At 44.0% G+C, this 8,142-nt stretch overlaps 1 protein-coding gene across 28 annotated transcripts in view; it reads right to left on the bottom strand.

Annotated features, from left to right (window-relative positions):
* The window catches only part of ZNF532 (zinc finger protein 532), a 140,069-nt gene that overhangs the window by 12,097 nt on the left and 119,830 nt on the right, over window positions 1-8,142 (bottom strand). The gene's annotated exons all lie outside the window — the stretch shown is intronic.

Genomic DNA, 8,142 nt, shown 5'->3' with positions numbered 1-8,142 from the left:
AAAAAAAAAAAAAAAAAAAAAAATACAAAAATTAGCTGGGCAGGGTGGCGGGCGCCTGTAATCCCAACTACTTGGGAGGCTGAGGTAGAGGTTGTAGTGAGCCGAGATTGCGCCACTGCACTCCAGCCTGGGCAACAGAGCAAGACTCCATTTCAAAAAAAAAAAAAAAAAAGGAACTATATTAATAAACTGGCGAGACTAATAAACTGGCAGGGTTCCCAAAGCTTTTAACATAAAACTTTTTTAGAGTAAACTATCAAACACTTGGGTATACCTCCTAAACTTTCTTCCTCCTCTCATTTTTGACTTTTTCTTCACAGCTTCAGGAAAGAAAGCATTAACCCAGCCTCCTTTTCTCCAGTGACGGCTCCACAACCTACCCCGTGCTGCCTCTGTGCTTGAGGTAGGTTCGGCCTCTGCAGGTCATTCTTCCTCGAGGGCACCTGGTGGATGTGTCTTGGTTTCCCATGGGGCTTCCCTCACTATCAGAAACTTCCTATTCTAATAACTGCTCCCTTCTGTTTCAGGTGACTTCGGGGAAGTTAGAGAAAAGTCCTAGCTTCACACCCAGATCTGGCAGGGCATCCACAGCTCACCTTGTCCTGGGAGTCCTCCCTCCGTGAGGTATCTGCCTTGTGCCAACATACAAAAGCCTCTTTAACGACCGACTGCCATGCAGCCAGAAACTCCCACAAACTTAAGACTGCAGGGTACAGAATTATCCTCACATGCCCTTGCTGACACATGCCCTTCAGCTCCATCATACCCTTTTATGAAAAAGGAAAAACCTAGCCAATTACATAATTTAAATATAGCACAGCACCAGGCAGTCTCTCCAAAATTCACTCCTAAAGCTCTGAAACCTTCCACTGAGGAATCTATTCTGCAAAGAGACCTGCACACTTACTACAGTCTGTTCCTGCTGTAATGCAACATATGTGTTCCTAAAAATCGCTGCACTATGAGAACATTCAACAGTAAAAACAACAGGGCCTCTAGCAAAAATGGAGTCACAGAGACAACACTCAAGACTTTGTCAGTGACACAATGAATGAAAATATTAACTGTGGGGCCGGGTGTGGTGGCTTACACCTATAATCCCAGCACTTTGGGAGGCTGAGGCAGGCAGATCACCTGAGGTCAGGCAAGACCAACCTGGCCAACATAGAGAAACCCCATCTCTACTAAAAATACAAAAAAATTAGTTGGGCATTGTGGCGGTCGCCTTTAATCCCAGCTACTGCGGAGGCTGAGTCAAGAGAATCACTTGAACCTGGGAGTCGGAGTCAGAGGTTGCAGAGCGAGATCATGCCATTGCACTCCAGCCTGGGCGACAGAGTGGGACTCTGTCCTTCATATATATATACACTATGTCAAATGGTTAAGAAATGCAAAAAATACTACAAAAAATGCACTTTCCCTCGAAAAAGACCTGCAGTGAGCTTGTGGAAGTCAGCGGGCTGCAGCTTGTGAATTACTGTGAAGTGGGGAAGGAGGGCAATCTTATTGAAAGCGAAGCTGTGGATGGGTGTGACCCACAGTAAGAGGCAGGTACTGGTGAAATTGGAGGTGTTTGTCATGTATGTGCGTTTTGTGTTCCTACACAACTCCAGTTTTCTGTAGTATTTCAGTATTTCTCAGAGATTAGGTTAAGCTCACATTGTTCTGATAGATCAATGGCACTGGAATAAATTTGTTTTCAGCATAAGCGTTACAGCAGAACTGACTGCGTTAGAGGTAATTCACTGCACCATTGTGTACAGCAGATCCATCCAAGGAGAACTGGATAAATGCACGTATGCACTCATACAACAAGACGCTGTGCTGCTACGGAAATGAAGGGAAGCGCTCAATGCACTGATAAGAAAAGAACCGTAACACACTAAGCGAAGAAAGTACTGGCACACAAAATTATATACGTAAGCTGTGTCCTGCATTAGAAGAATGAGAATATATATGCATATATGCTAATACTTGCAGAAAGAGACTTCAAGACACAAAATTTAAGATTAAAACTTCACTATACTCGTTTATATTGTTTCAATATTTAAACTTTTAAACCATGTGAATATAGCACTTATCAAAAAAAAAAAAAAAATTTGAGGTTTATAGATAGTTTATAAGATCACTTTTTTAAAAGTAGAGTTCTGCTGGGCGCAGTAGCTCAAGCCTGTAATCCCAGCACTTTGAGAGGCCAAGGCGGGCGGATCACCCGAGGTCGGGAGTTCGAGACCAGCCTGACCAACATGGAGAAGCCCTATCTCTACTAAAAATACAAAATTAACTGGGCATGGTGTTGCATGCCTGTAATCCCAGCTACTCGGGAGGCTGAGGCAGAGAATTGCTTGAACCCGGGAGGCGGAGGTTGCGGTAAGCCAAGATCGTGCCACTGCACTCCAGCCTGGGCAACAGCAACAAAACTCTGTCTAAAAAAATAAGAGTTCTACGAATAACCACCACCACAGTCAAGATATGAACAGTTACATCACCTCCAAAGTTCCCATGTGCCGCTTTATGGCCAACCCCACCCCCCGACCCTGCTCTTGGCAGCCACAGATCCGCTTTGTATCTCTGGTTTTGCTTTCTCCATTTGTCTCATAAATGGAACCATATAGTACACATACAGCTTTCTGAGTCTTGCTTCTTTCACTCAGAATACACGTGTAATTCCTCCATGCTGTTGGGTCTATCAGTATTCATTCCTTTTCTCTGCTGAGTAGTATTCCAGTGTGGATATGCCCAGTGTGTTTATCCACTTCCAGGTGAAACCCATTTAGGTTGTTACCAGTTCTGATATGAATAAAGTCACTATAAACATTTACTATAAAAATTCGCATGTGCATATGATTTTATTTCTCTTGGGTAAATACCCAGGAGTGGGATTACTGAGTCAAACGTTAAATAAGAAACTGTCCAGCTGTATTCCAGAGCGGCTGTCCCTGGCATGCCCACCAGCACTGGAGAGAATCTCCCACCGTTCTGCCATCTTTCAGCATTTGGCATTGCCACTTTATTTAATTCAGTCATTCGACAGGGTGGCCAGAGTATTTTGTTGTGGTTTTAATTTGCATTTCTCTAATGACTTACATTATTATTAAGGTTAAAAAAAATAATAATCTTTCTGGCCAGGCATGGTGGCTTACATCTGTAATCCCAGCACTTTGGGAAAGCAAGGAGGGCAGATCACTAGAGGCCAGGGGTTCAAAACCAGCCTGGCCAACACGGCAAAACCCTGTCTCTACTAAAAATACAAAAATTAGCCAGGCACTCCTGTAATCCCAGCTACTCAGGTGGCTGAGGCTTAAGAATCACTCGAACCTGGGAGAAAGAGGTTGCAGTGAGCAGAGACAGCGCCACTGCATTCCAGCCTGGGTGACAAAGCAAGTGAGACCCCATCTTAAAAAGAAAAAAAAATCCTTCAATTAGTAGATAAAACACCAACTTACAATAAGCCTCGTTTTTCAAAGAAAAAGCCTGACTACTACTAAAGTTTTTTTCTTTTACTTATTATTATTAGAGGGATGTGTGGGGCCATTTTCCCTCCCCTGTAAGCTTCTTGAGAACATAAGCTGTGAACTGTTCATCTCTGTGTCCTTGGCATTCAGCATACAGAAAATAGTGAATATTTATCGTGAGAATGAATAAACAAAGATTAACTGAACAGTTATCTACTTGGAAAGTATCAGTAGGTTCTACAAAATAATCACAAAGTAACAAATTTAGGATACAGTGCTGGACACAGAGGAACTCTGCCTGTTTTCTGCAAGATGGGAGAGACGTGATGGTGTTTAAATGCTGATAAGAAAGAGCCTGTAATAAATGAAGAGACTGAGGACAGAGGTGAAAGATGAATGAATGAGCAGGGAGGTGGGGAGGGATTTAGACATGGGAAGAACAGCTCTTCCTGTGTGGCCAGAGCCAAGGTGTCATCCGGGGACAGATGTGATGCTTATTAAAGTCAGGGGTGGGTGGGCGAAGAAGGGGCCCAGATATAGCAGAAATTTCTGCCCAGCAGCTTCCATTTCCAAAGTGAAGCTTATATGGTGCATCTTGACTTCAGATTCAGTTGTGGCCTTCATTTTCTTATTTCTTTGATTATCAAAGTAACAAATTCGTACTGCATAATGTAAAAGAGAAAAGATTGCTTCCAATCTCACCCATCAAAACAACCACTGTCAATTTCTAATGACACAGCCTTCCCATTTCTTTTCTGAATATATACATTCACCTGTATTTATAGTTGTAAAACTGATCTATATTAAACTTGTTGGCTTTTAACCTGATTTTTCTCTTGTAAAACACACATATCTATACACATTTTGACAGTTCTGCATTCTTTTTTTTTCTTGAGATACAGTCTCTGTCGCCCAGGCTGGAGTGCAGTGATGTAACCTCTGCCCCCTGGGTTTAGGTGATTCTCCCTCCTCAGCCTCCCAAGTAGCTGGGATTACAGGTGTGCACCACCTCACCCAGATGATTTTTGTATTTTTAATAGAGATGGGGTTTCACCATGTTGCGCAGGCTGGTCTCAAACTCCTGCCCTCAGGTGATCTACCTGCCTCAGCCTCCCAAAGTACTGGGATTACAGACGTGTGTCACCGTGCCCAGCGAGTTCTGCATTCTTAACGAGTGTATTGTATTCTGTTGCACAAATGGATCATGAATTGTTTATCTTCTATTAATGATTCAGGTTGTCTCAACTTCTTAGTAACTACAAATACAAATTTCTGTAATCAATTATTTCCTTTGCATAAATTACTGAAAGCAGTCTTTCTAATATAAAGGTTGTAAAAAAAAAAAAAAAAAAAGTTAAGCTTCTTTAAATGCCAAACTGCACTAAAAAAGATTCATTCTACCACCACTTGCACGTTCACCAAGGGAGTTTCCAACACCAGCTCTATTCTTCAACTCTGCCAAAGTGATAGGTGAAACAGATTTCCCGTTTTTCAATACCTGGTGATATAGAACACCTATCTCTGTGTTTCTTGGCCATTTATATTTCTTCTGTGAAGTGGCCAATCATACCCTTTTTGCAGTTTTCTATGGAGTAAGGGAAGAGGAGAATAGCAGGGGAAGGGGTCAGAGAACAGACTGTAGAGCCCCGTGGGCCAGGATGAGGGGCTTGGCAGTCCACAAGCATGCTGGAAAGACATTATAGGGTCTGAGCAGAGAAGTAACATGACCAGCCTATGTTAGGTGGGTCATTCTGGCTGCTGAATGTGGAGGCAGGGAAGACAGAAGCCAGTGCAGAGGCCATCTCAACAATCCAGGGGCGGGATCATGAGCCGCGAACTTGGAAGAAGAGGAGGTGAGGATAAAGGTTGGATCTGGCATAGCTCTCGGAGGTAGAAACCAAGAGCATCTGAGGATGGACGAACTGTGGGTGACAAAGGGGAGAAAAAGAGAGATCAAGGATCACTAACATTCTCTGCCTTGGGCATTTGGTAGAAGAGAGTTGCCACTAACTGGGATAGGCTAGTGGGGCAGCAGGTTTAGGGGTGAGGAGGAATCAAGAGTAATGTTTTGGATGTGTTCATGTCGAGAGGCCCATTGCAGATGTAGGGAGAGATGCTAAACAGGTGATCCAGCTCGGCGGTACAAATGTATGTGGGAGTCAGTAGGATACAGCTGGCATTTAAAGTCATGGCCCTGGGTGACAACATCAGCATTTATAGGCTGGAAGGATGAAAAAGACTGAGAAGGATGACAGAGGCTGAGAACCAAGAGAAAACAGCATCTTCAAGGCCTATAAATGGAAGTATTTTAAGAAGGACCCACCAGACAACTGCTTCACACAGGTCAACCTTGGCAACAGAAAAGTCACTGGAGACCTAGAGAAGAGTGGTTTTGATGGAATGATGAGATCAAAGCTTAAATGGGAGGACAAAGCGTGGGGTATAAGGACAGAAAACTACTTAAGGGAGGTATGATAGAAAAGGAAGCAGAGAAAAAAGGCAGTCAAGGAAGAGGGGTAGGAGGTTGTCCTGTTATATTGTAAGAGGTGTCATGGCGGGCTTTTTGATGAACAGAGAATGATGGTTAGGATCATTGAGAAAATCTGAAGATGCAGGGGAGACACAGTGTGGTTGTGGTTCTTACAGAGGGACACAGAGTCACCCTTGTAATGGAAGAGGACAGAGTTCCTCCAGCAAGATGCACTGTGCTGTGTGATGCATACTCCAACCGACTGGCTTTTGAAACCATCCACAATCTAATCCTCAGCGAGTCACTTTGACTGCACCTCGTAAACCTTCCGTTCAGGACCAAATTCACACACGTCAAAGACCATGGCACACTCCTCCTTCGCCTGTCCAAACAGCCTTCACTTTTCTCAAGGCCACCCAAGCCCTATCTGCCCCTAGGTCAGCTGCCCCCCAACTCCTTGGTGGGGCTCCCAGACCTCCCCAGCCCCATGGCGCCTCTTCCCCTCATCCATGTCCACAGAGCTACAGAGCAGACCACTGGACACGCACACCTAGCCACATCACTTCTCTGCCTGAGGCCCACCCTGAGGCTCTGGAAGCTTTAAGGCGTGGGACCCGTGGGCTTGCCCAGCTCACCATCCCACCGCCTCCATCTGCTTTCCAGAACGCCACACTCCGGAACCACCTGCCGTGTGGTGCTGGTTTGTGCTACGTCCACAGTCATCTTCTTGCTGCTCCGTGGACAGCACATTGTTCCCGTGCAGCCTTTGCTGCACATCTGTGGGAAGTATTTCTTCTGTGAGGGTTCTGCTGGCACCTCCCAAAAAACCCCCATGAAACAGTGGTGCTCAGGTCTCTGTTATAACCTTTCCCTAACATTTCCCTTTAATTACCTTTAGCCCGTTCCATTAAAACCTTTTGGTTTTTTAAAAGGTTTGAGACTATAATTTTATAACTTTCCCTGATATTTTGCCAGCCACCTCAAGTGAATCCCAACATCTATGCTATCTGGTACCTTGGATGAAATCCTTAAGTCTTCCCTTCTATGTATCACATTGGATTTTAATTTTTAATTCAATTGTATCCTCTTCTGACTTCTCTAAAGGCTAGACTGTATTATTCACTCTATTCACAGGGCCTCAATAAGTGCCGAGCTGAAATCTGAATTCAAAGCATTTTTCATTTAGCAATTATATACCACCTGGGGATTCCTCAGAAACTCTCGTTTTATTATTTGTTGTTATTGTTTTTAGATACAGTCTCACTCTGTTGCCTAGGTTGGAGTGTACTGGTATGATCTCGGCTCACTGCAACCTCTGCCTCCCAGGTTCAAGCGATTCTCAGGTCTCAGCTTCCTGAGTAGCTGGAACTACAGGTGCACACCACCATGCCCTACTAATTTTTGTATTTTTAGTAAAAGACGGAGTTTCGCCATGTTGGCCAGACTGGTCTCAAACTCCTGATCTCAAGTGATCTACCTGCCTCTGCCTCCCAAAATGCTGGGATTATAGACGTTAGCCAGCACACCTGGCCAAGACTCCTGTTTTATACTCACCTCTTATTCTGGTAGTTTTAGCTCTTAAAATGTCTTCTTTTTTCATCCATGTAAGCATATAGGCATGAATTATATTTTACACTTTATTTGTACTATTCCATAGCACATGCTATGCCACCTGATAGTTACTGAATAAAAAGGAAGAGGTACACAGAGGAAAAGAAACACAGTCCCAAGGTCTGAATGAATGCCCCATTCTGACAGTTTCAGAATTGCACATTAACCTGTAATATTCATATACCCAGACAAACCAAAGAAGACTCAGAAAGACAAGAACAGGCTAATAAAACTTGAACAGATTTTTTTGAAAACCTATAGTCTAACAGATGACAAATTAATCCCCTAAAAATCAAATCAGCTTGTCTACAGAATAGCAACGTACTAAGAAATATGTTACACTTCGCCAGGCACAGTGGCTCACATCTGTAAACCCAGCACTTTGGGAGGCCAAGGCAGGCGGATCATCTGAGGTCAGGAATTCGAGATCAGCCTGACCAACATGGTGAAACTCTGTCTCTACTAAAAATACAAAATTAGCCAGGCCACTGGCACATGCCCATTATCGCGGCTACTCAGGAGGCTGAGGCAGAAGAATCACTTCAACCCAAGGGGCAGAGGTTGTGGTGGGCCGAGATCGTACCATTGCACTCTAGCCTGGGCAAC

Source organism: Sapajus apella, unplaced genomic scaffold (genome assembly GCF_009761245.1).
Source record: "Sapajus apella isolate SASKATOON/1434 unplaced genomic scaffold, GSC_monkey_1.0 scaffold30, whole genome shotgun sequence".
Lineage (NCBI taxonomy): Eukaryota > Metazoa > Chordata > Mammalia > Primates > Cebidae > Sapajus > Sapajus apella.
Note: the sequence above shows the minus strand (reverse complement) of the source record. Positions and strands in the feature narration are given on the sequence as shown.